Here is a 10,928-nt window from a genome sequence, read left to right as displayed (position 1 = left end):
TGAGAGCACTTGAGACGAGAGGGACAACCACGTCTTCTGGCCTTAGGGGGCAACGTAACGACTGCTGCACCTCAAAGGGCACACTTTGGTCTTGCCCACGTGTTACATGGGAGCAAAACCTCTGAGATGAAAGGGGAAAGAACTAATCATCCAGGAGACCTCTGCAAGCAAATACTGTATAGTAAGCAAAGTGCTTCATGCATAAAGAATGCTTAGGACGCGCGAGGATAGGAGACAGGGTATAAAAGTCCGTGCATCTCCAGGCCTGCCATCCACTGCCCTTGCTGCCATCTCCTCAGTCAGCTGGGTAAGTCTGAGCGCACGCGGGCTCCTTCTCTGAGCACGCTTGTGGTTCTGAGCCGTCCTCTTCCCTCGGCTTCCGTCTGGGGCTCATGCCCTGCTCTGTGTTTCAGCTCTGCCTCCCTCGCCGAGAGATGTCTTGCTACAGACCCAGCCTCCCTTTCCCCTGCGGACCAGCCCCTCTTGCAAACAGCTGCAACGAGCCTTGTGTTCTGCGGTGCGCTGACTCCACCACCGTCATCGAACCCTCCCCGGTGGTGGTGACCCTGCCGGGCCCCATCCTCACCTCTTTCCCTCAGAGCACAGCCGTGGGGTCCTCTCTGTCAGCTGCTGTTGGGAGCTCCCTCAGCGCTGGAGGGGTCCCCGTCTCTTCTGGGGGAGCCCTTGGTTTTGGGAGATTCACAGGCCTTGGGAGCGGCCTGTGTGGGCCCCTGCGTTCCTGCAATCTGTACTAGTAGGGCCAGCGGATCGCTCACCTTGGGAAGAACAACCAGGAATGGAGAAACGAGATCTGGACCCAGGACCCAGGAGATGCCTGGTGTTCTCAGTGTATGAGACACCTGCCTCATCCTCTGACTGCAAGGGAGTCATGTGTCATCCCTTGACATCGTGCCCTTCTTGCTCTTAGGCTTCCTCTGCTTTCCTTGCTACTGCCAGGTAGCCCAGCCATCCTCCCTGCTGGGCTTCAAAGCTTTTGCTGATGACCAGGGCAACATACTTCACCCACCCTTGCTGTGGATGGCAGAGGATTCTTGCCGTCTGTGGCTGCAACGGGGAGAAAGGAGCGCCTTGCAGGTGCTTTGCATCCCACTGCAAAGGGTGATGTCCTCTTGTTCTGGGGAGCCCTGGACCCCTCATGCTCAGTGCTCTCCCAGATCCAAACCTCAGCGTTCTTCTATCTGCCATGCTCAGCGGTCTCCAGCTTCCCTTCAAAATGAACGCTTTCTACTATCATTAAAGATATGTCGCAACCAGCCTGAGTCTCCTCTTGTTCCTTTCTCCTCAAGCTGAAACTTTCTCCTGGCCACCACACGCTGTGGGGCTGGTGATTTTCTCCACAGGTCGATGCACAGATTCCTGCTCAGCCATTCCACGTTGCCCTTCCATCATCCCTGGCCATGTGCAGGCCCGTTACTCTGTGTTCACTCTGCACAGAATCCATACAGGCAGTTTTGGTCTAGCCAGGGATGGGAGAGAGAAAGGCGGGGGAAATAGCCTGTGCAGGTTGTGCTGCTTTCACCGTTTGAGGAAGGTAATGCTCACTCACTGATGTCACTGCAAGTGAGCCGTCCTAAGAGAATTAATATCATGTGGGCCCTCACTTTGTGGTTAGCCAGGGTCTCAGCAAGGGCTGCAATCCGGAACAAGGCCATCTCTCATCAGCTTCAGACCCTCTTCTGTCAACAGCTCAGTCCGGTGAAGGAGCACAGGCAGGACGAGAAAAGAGCTGAGCTCTCCTTCTGAGGTCATGCCCCGAGCCAGGTGGATGACTGACTGTGCCACAGCGTGTCTCTGCCAGAACTTGCAACGCACCAGGCAGATGACTAAAACCCTCTCGTGCCTCCACAGTGACACTGGAGGAGTGACCTGCTTCTCCTCTTTCACAGCTCTTACGAGACTCATGTACTTCTTTCTGATGGACGCGTTACAGCTCACACAGACAGAAGCACTTGTGACAGGCACACAGTTGTCATTTTTCTCTTTTTCCTTTACATCACAGACCATCGCAGCCAAAATGCTATATTAAACAACCATCTCCTGCATGTTGCTTTCCAGCTTCTCCTGCCATCTCACATGACTCAGAGAGAAGGCTCATAGGAATAAGATTTTTCCAGCCACCAGTGTGTTCACCATCCCACAAACAGCTACTAGTGGCCACATGGAGCAGGAAGTTTGCATTTGCCCTGGTGGGCCGGGCTGCAAGACCTGGGATGTCCGGAGCTACTGTTAAGATCTGAGCCATACGTCAGGAACTTCAGTGTTGCAGGGCTTTGACATGTGTGCACCTACTCCAGGGTGGGTATCATTGCACAGGAAAGGAGTAGTTCCATCTCCTCTCATCTGTCTGTCTTGACAGCCAAGAGCAGAGAGGCTGCTTCCTGCAAACAACATTGGCACAGCCTCACCTACAGGAGAAGAGCGTAGAGTAGCACCAAGCTTCCGCCCGAGGCAAAGCCACACAGCACCTTTCTAGTCAACCAGACTGTAGCCCCTCCTCTGTTCCTAGCAAACCTCCTTCTTGAGGGCAGCAGGTTCCTATGCAGCAGGACAGGCATTCCTGGAGAGACCTTCTGCCCAGAGGAATGAACCCACCAGCACATCTGCCTTTGTGATCGTCCTCTTCTTCTGTGGTAGCATTGCCACTGCTTTCTAGCATCCTTCTCTAAACACGTATGGCCAGGAGAACTCTGGAGAAGGGAAAGGAAGATGACACAAGACCAGGGCTTGGGGCACAAGAAGGAGGCTTGCAAAAAAGCTCAACAGTTCTTCCTCGGCAGCTAAAAAACCTTTCTACCCCACCTGACGCTTGAAGGGACACACCACCTCGGGGTTCAAATGACCTTCAAAGGAAACGATTTTCTTCAGGGCTGTGGAAAATGGCCTTTTGGGCTCTGACAGAGTCTGATGCTGGCATGGGATTGCACTAAGCCCAGAGGCCTCATTATTTATGTGCTACGGGGGGGAGCCCTAGGATGCTCAAGGGCCTGTTTCTCCAGTCAGGTTGTGGGAGTTGTCAGTCGTGCCCTCTCTCCCATGGGAGATGGCTGGAAAGCAACAGGCAGCATTCTGTAACCTTGAAACAAGCAGGGGTGGGACAAACCGCTTGTCTTGTGTGAACTCTCTCACCCAGCTCAGCCCTGATATATACACAGCACTTTTTCTGGATCACTGCAGCAGCAGAGCAACTGGGGAAGGGCAATTCCCTCTATGGGAAACACTTACAGAACTCCCTAAGTGAACAGGATAACAAGACGTGATAAAGCGGAGAAACCCACCTCACCTGACGTACACTCCTGTTCCCTCTGTGTTACACTGCCTGCTCTTGATCCAGAGCAAAAGGCCTCAGGGTGCAGAGGAGACGTGGTCTTGGGCTGAGATCAGGGGTTCCACCATTTCATCTGCCTTTTGGGCTATGCTGAGATGGAAGAGTGTGTCCCCGATAGCCCCTGATGGGTGTCTCTGCCATGCAGTAGACAAGCATGTATGGCTGCTATGAGGAAGGCTGCTGGGTCACATAGCCCAGGGCTTGTGTCCTCTGGGCAGTGGAGCTGGGAGGAAGCAAAGTGCTCTGTATTCATGTCTCCTTTTCTCCAACTGACACCTCATTAATGAAGGCCCAGGCCTTATCTACTTCCTGAGTCTAGACACTGGCCCTACTTCTGCCCTCCTGCCTCCAGTGGCAGAAACACTTTAACCCCTGACAAGCTGGGTGCAAATTTCTGTCACTGAAAAGGCGCTCATGTATGCTGTCCCACTGCTGAGGCTACACCAGAATGTGAGAAAAAGCATGGCTACCCATGTCATCCCCTTTCTCCTTCTTGTGCTATCCCTGATGATATGGTATGTTAACCAAGATCTTTCAGAGCCTGAGAGCCTCTCTTAATGATCCATAATGATCCCGGGCCACACTCCCACCAACCTCTACTTTGAGGGACATCCTGCATGAGCCACGCACCCGCACACCCCCAACCCTTCCTTGTGTCCTCAAGCGAAAGTCTCAGTGCCCCCCATACAAGAGGGTCCGATAGCACTGGCTTTGGAGAGACAGTCCCCAGCATTTCTCGGTGGCACGGCAGCTGTCCCATCCGTGAGAGGAAAACTGAATTCCCCTCCAGAGGAGTGGCTCCCTTCGCCTAAAATTGTGACGCTGCCCTGGCAAGAGGTACTGCTCTACTTGGACCTAGGCATCATGCCCCAGGCATCAGGGCCTTCAAGGTGCACTTGATAGTGTTTCAGTCTGTTATGCTGAAGATTCAGCTTTGAATGCTCAGAGAAAGCAGCACCTCAGACCCATGCCCTCGTAGTGCACCTAGCCAGAGCAACATCAGCATGTTCTGTGCAGGGACAAAGCGCTCAGGATTCAGCCCTCGCAGATATCAGCTTGAGTTTGTTTTCCAGCAAGAGAAAATGACATTTTCAGAGTAGGCAGGCAGGCTGGCCGGCCCTCTGGAGCCCAAGGAAGGTGTCCTGAGGCACCTCGGCTTTCAAATCGCTTATGTCAGCATTTAATCCCAGTGCAGTCCTTGCAAGGAAAGCCCTGGGGCTCATACATCTGCTGCACCAGCATTAGTAAGGTCTTCAGAGATGATGTTCTCTTTTTTTTTTTTGAGTTTCTTATTCACAAGAGAGAAAAAAAGTGCTCTGAGAGCTTCGTGCTAGAGCATCAATCCCACTTCACTCCTTGCTCTGGAGATGTGATTGAGTCCAGCCAAGGGCCAGCACACATGCCCTTGGTCCTGGCTTCCTCTTAAAAGCAGTGCAGACAGCAAGATGTGCCCTGATTTTCCAGAGTACATGCTATGTATTTCATTTGAAGCCCAGCTGCTCAGCATTTGTGCTAAGAGCTTCCAGTATACAGGCTGGATCACTGTGGAGTAGGGCATGCCAGTTTTCTCCTTTACTGCAGCATGTGTGCGGAATCACAGAATGGCTGGGGTTGGAAGAGACCTCTGGAGATCATCTAGCCCAAGCCACCTGCTAAAGCAGGTTCACCTAGAGGAGATCACACAGGATCACGTCCAGGTGGGTTTTGAGTGTTTCCAGGGAGACTCCACAACCTGGCCGGGCAGCCTGTTCCAGGGCTCTGACACCCTCAAAGTAAAGATGTTTCTCCTCATGTTTAGATGGAACCTCCCACGCTTCAGTCTGTGCCCATTGCCCCTCACCCTATCGTTGGGCACCACTGAAAAGAGTCTGGTCCCATCCTCTTGACACCCACCCTTCAGGCATTTATAAGCATAAATAAGACCCCCTCTCAGCCTTCTCTTCTCCAGGCTGAACAGACCCAAATCTCTCAGTCTCTCCTCAGAAGAAAGATGCTCCAGCCCCCTAACCATCTTCGTAGCCCGCCGCTGGACTCTCTCCTGTAGTTCCTTGTCCTTCTTAAACTGGGGAGCCCAGAACTGGACACAGTACTCCAGATGCAGCCCCAGCAGGGCAGAGTAGAAGGGGAGGACAACCTCCCTTGACCTGCTGGCCACACTCTTCCTAATGCACCCCAGGATACTATTGGCCTTCTTGGCCACAAGGGCACATTACTGACTCATGTCCAGCCTGTTGTCAACCAGAACTCCCAGGTATTTCTCCATAATGCTGCTTTCCAGCAGGTTCACCCCAACCTTTACTGCTGCCTGGGTGGAGGGGGATTCTGCAAAAAGTGTCTGTTTGTGTGTGTATGTTCAGGAAACAGCACCTGACCTGTTACCATATGTGCTTTGCTTCCATGTGGATTTTGAAAAGTCCCTTCTGGCTCATTCTGCAGAACGCCTGTTTCAGGGATTTCTACCTGCCTCTCACCTATACAGAAAATAGCAAATATGCATGAGGGGCAAAGCACAGACTTGTGCTCCAGGAGAACTGTTTCAGGGGAGGAAGTGGCATTGGCAATAATGCCCCTGAGAATCAGCCAGCTGATTGTCATCTGTGATCTAGAGGACTGTTGATGAATTAGGCATATGCAGAGAGGGAGCAGCTTCCATCGTTTTCTCATGTAGCTGGAAGCACAGGAGTAACAGGTATTCTTGAGTTGAGTTTGGTTGGGAGATGTTTGGTTTGGTTTCCCAAAAAGGACAATGGGCTTTGTGTGTGTCCCTGTGTATGCAGAAGGTGAGCGTGAGCGTTCACATGGGGACACGCGCATTCTGTGAGGCCTGTGATGACCACACTGTTCAACAGTCCTTGCGGCTCACCCTCTGCCCGAGTCTTACAGGCATCAGCAGTACATCAAAGGGGAGGACAAAGAGCTGAGCTGGTCATTCTCATCAGGAAGGTCCAACTGCTTCACTCCTGGACGTCAAGGTGTTGTTCCTAGGGGATGTCACCTTTGCTTTTCTTCTTCCCACAGGGCATATGAGCTCAGCTTGGAAGATTTATTGTTTACTGAAAAACAAGTCTGTCGAAGGAACGGTCAGGAGTTCAGAGAGCCTTATGACTCCTTGCCTGAAGGTAATTCAAGCCAAAATGGATTTGTTTTTCCCCTCATGCTCATTCTGGAGGCCAACAGCCTCTGTGGGATGTGGTAAAGGCAGGGATTCAGAGCTCCCAGGTGCTACTGGGAGGTCAGGGTCAGAGTGAAATAGTGCCCGTAGTGGGTGCAAAAAGCTGAAGAGTGCAAGAGCTGGGCAGAGAATGAGCCAAAAAGACTTGGGCTGGCCATTGCCCAAGTGTCTAAACTGCCTGCTAAGCCTGCAAGTCTCTGCTGCTCTGGCCAAGGCCCTGAGCTGGAAACAATGGCAAGGTGACTTCAGGTGCTGAATTCCTCTGTGCCTGAAGGGCAGCGTGCAGGGTGGAGGGGCGGTGGCTGTGTCCGTGCTCCAGGAATAGCCGTGGCCAGCACACCACTGAGCTTCTCTGAGAGCACCTGAGACGAGAGGGACAACCACGTCCTCTGGCCTTAGGGGGCAACGTAACGACTGCTGCACCTCAAAGGGCACACTTTGGTCTTGCCCACGTGTTACATGGGAGCAAAACCTCTGAGATGAAAGGGGAAAGAACTAATCATCCAGGAGACCTCTGCAAGCAAATACTGTATAGTAAGCAAAGTGCTTCATGCATAAAGAATGCTTAGGACGCGCGAGGATAGGAGACAGGGTATAAAAGTCCGTGCATCTCCAGGCCTGCCATCCACTGCCCTTGCTGCCATCTCCTCAGTCAGCTGGGTAAGTCTGAGCGCACGCGGGCTCTTTCTGTGAGCACACTTGTGGTTCTGAGCCGTCCTCTTCCCTCGGCTTCCGTCTGGGGCTCATGCCCTGCTCTGTGTTTCAGCTCTGCCTCCCTCGCCGAGAGATGTCTTGCTACAGACCCTGCCTCCCTTTCCCCTGCGGACCAGCCCCCCTTGCAAACAGCTGCAACGAGCCTTGTGTTCTGCGGTGCGCTGACTCCACCACCGTCATCGAACCCTCCCCGGTGGTGGTGACCCTGCCGGGCCCCATCCTCACCTCTTTCCCTCAGAGCACAGCCGTGGGGTCCTCTCTGTCAGCTGCTGTTGGGAGCTCTCTCAGCGCTGGAGGGGTCCCCGTCTCTTCTGGGGGAGCCCTTGGTTTTGGGAGATTCACAGGCCTTGGGAGCGGCCTGTGTGGGCCCCTGCGTTCCTGCAATCTGTACTAGTAGGGCCAGCGGATCGCTCACCTTGGGAAGAACAACCAGGAATGGAGAAACGAGATCTGGACCCAGGACCCAGGAGATGCCTGGTGTTCTCAGTGTATGAGACACCTGCCTCATCCTCTGACTGCAAGGGAGTCATGTGTCATCCCTTGACATCGTGCCCTTCTTGCTCTTAGGCTTCCTCTGCTTTCCTTGCTACTGCCAGGTAGCCCAGCCATCCTCCCTGCTGGGCTTCAAAGCTTTTGCTGATGACCAGGGCAACATACTTCACCCACCCTTGCTGTGGATGGCAGAGGATTCTTGCCGTCTGTGGCTGCAGCGGGGAGAAAGGAGCGCCTTGCAGGTGCTTTGCATCCCACTGCAAAGGGTGATGTCCTCTTGTTCTGGGGAGCCCTGGACCCCTCATGCTCAGTGCTCTCCCATATCCAAACCTCAGCGTTCTTCTATCTGCCATGCTCAGCGGTCTCCAGCTTCCCTTCAAAATGAACGCTTTCTACTGTCATTAAAGATATGTCGCAACCAGCCTGAGTCTCCTCTTGTTCCTTTCTCCTCAAGCTGAAACTTTCTCCTGGCCACCACACGCTGTGGGGCTGGTGATTTTCTCCACAGGTCGATGCACAGATTCCTGCTCAGCCATTCCACGTTGCCCTTCCATCATCCCTGGCCATGTGCAGCCCGTTACTCTGTGTTCACTCTGCACAGAATCTATACAGGCAGTTTTGGTCTAGCCAGGGATGGGAGAGAGAAAGGCGGGGGAAATAGCCTGTGCAGGTTGTGCTGCTTTCACCGTTTGAGGAAGGTAATGCTCACTCACTGATGTCACTGCAAGTGAGCCGTCCTAAGAGAATTAATATCATGTGGGCCCTCACTTTGTGGTTAGCCAGGGTCTCAGCAAGGGCTGCAATCCAGAACAAGGCCATCTCTCATCAGCTTCAGACCCTCTTCTGTCAACAGCTCAGTCCGGTGAAGGAGCACAGGCAGGACGAGAAAAGAGCTGAGCTCTCCTTCTGAGGTCATGCCCCGAGCCAGGTGGATGACTGACTGTGCCACAGCGTGTCTCTGCCAGAACTTGCAACGCACCAGGCAGATGACTAAAACCCTCTCGTGCCTCCACAGTGACACTGGAGGAGTGACCTGCTTCTCCTCTTTCACAGCTCTTACGAGACTCATGTACTTCTTTCTGATGGACGCGTTACAGCTCACACAGACAGAAGCACTTGTGACAGGCACACAGTTGTCATTTTTCTCTTTTTCCTTTACATCACAGACCATCGCAGCCAAAATGCTATATTAAACAACCATCTCCTGCATGTTGCTTTCCAGCTTCTCCTGCCATCTCACATGACTCAGAGAGAAGGCTCATAGGAATAAGCATTTTCCAGCCACCAGTGTGTTCACCATCCCACAAACAGCTACTAGTGGCCACATGGAGCAGGAAGTTTGCATTTGCCCTGGTGGGCCGGGCTGCAAGACCTGGGATGTCCGGAGCTACTGTTAAGATCTGAGCCATACGTCAGGAACTTCAGTGTTGCAGGGCTTTGACATGTGTGCACCTACTCCAGGGTGGGTATCATTGCACAGGAAAGGAGTAGTTCCATCTCCTCTCATCTGTCTGTCTTGACAGCCAAGAGCAGAGAGGCTGCTTCCTGCAAACAACATTGGCACAGCCTCACCTACAGGAGAAGAGCGTAGAGTAGCACCAAGCTTCCGCCCGAGGCAAAGCCACACAGCACCTTTCTAGTCAACCAGACTGTAGCCCCTCCTCTGTTCCTAGCAAACCTCCTTCTTGAGGGCAGCAGGTTCCTATGCAGCAGGACAGGCATTCCTGGAGAGACCTTCTGCCCAGAGGAATGAACCCACCAGCACATCTGCCTTTGTGATCGTCCTCTTCTTCTGTGGTAGCATTGCCACTGCTTTCTAGCATCCTTCTCTAAACACGTATGGCCAGGAGAACTCTGGAGAAGGGAAAGGAAGATGACACAAGACCAGGGCTTGGGGCACAAGAAGGAGGCTTGCAAAAAAGCTCAACAGTTCTTCCTCGGCAGCTAAAAAACCTTTCTACCCCACCTGACGCTTGAAGGGACACACCACCTCGGGGTTCAAATGACCTTCAAAGGAAACGATTTTCTTCAGGGCTGTGGAAAATGGCCTTTTGGGCTCTGACAGAGTCTGATGCTGGCATGGGATTGCACTAAGCCCAGAGGCCTCATTATTTATGTGCTACGGGGGGGAGCCCTAGGATGCTCAAGGGCCTGTTTCTCCAGTCAGGTTGTGGGAGTTGTCAGTCGTGCCCTCTCTCCCATGGGAGATGGCTGGAAAGCAACAGGCAGCATTCTGTAACCTTGAAACAAGCAGGGGTGGGACAAACCGCTTGTCTTGTGTGAACTCTCTCACCCAGCTCAGCCCTGATATATACACAGCACTTTTTCTGGATCACTGCAGCAGCAGAGCAACTGGGGAAGGGCAATTCCCTCTATGGGAAACACTTACAGAACTCCCTAAGTGAACAGGATAACAAGACGTGATAAAGCGGAGAAACCCACCTCACCTGACGTACACTCCTGTTCCCTCTGTGTTACACTGCCTGCTCTTGATCCAGAGCAAAAGGCCTCAGGGTGCAGAGGAGACGTGGTCTTGGGCTGAGATCAGGGGTTCCACCATTTCATCTGCCTTTTGGGCTATGCTGAGATGGAAGAGTGTGTCCCCGATAGCCCCTGATGGGTGTCTCTGCCATGCAGTAGACAAGCATGTATGGCTGCTATGAGGAAGGCTGCTGGGTCACATAGCCCAGGGCTTGTGTCCTCTGGGCAGTGGAGCTGGGAGGAAGCAAAGTGCTCTGTATTCATGTCTCCTTTTCTCCAACTGACACCTCATTAATGAAGGCCCAGGCCTTATCTACTTCCTGAGTCTAGACACTGGCCCTACTTCTGCCCTCCTGCCTCCAGTGGCAGAAACACTTTAACCCCTGACAAGCTGGGTGCAAATTTCTGTCACTGAAAAGGCGCTCATGTATGCTGTCCCACTGCTGAGGCTACACCAGAATGTGAGAAAAAGCATGGCTACCCATGTCATCCCCTTTCTCCTTCTTGTGCTATCCCTGATGATATGGTATGTTAACCAAGATCTTTCAGAGCCTGAGAGCCTCTCTTAATGATCCATAATGATCCCGGGCCACACTCCCACCAACCTCTACTTTGAGGGACATCCTGCATGAGCCACGCACCCGCACACCCCCAACCCTTCCTTGTGTCCTCAAGCGAAAGTCTCAGTGCCCCCCATACAAGAGGGTCCGATAGCACTGGCTT

Source organism: Caloenas nicobarica, chromosome 10, assembly GCF_036013445.1.
Source record: "Caloenas nicobarica isolate bCalNic1 chromosome 10, bCalNic1.hap1, whole genome shotgun sequence".
Lineage (NCBI taxonomy): Eukaryota > Metazoa > Chordata > Aves > Columbiformes > Columbidae > Caloenas > Caloenas nicobarica.
The sequence above is the reverse complement of the archived record's forward strand: the minus strand, read 5'-3'. Positions refer to the sequence as shown.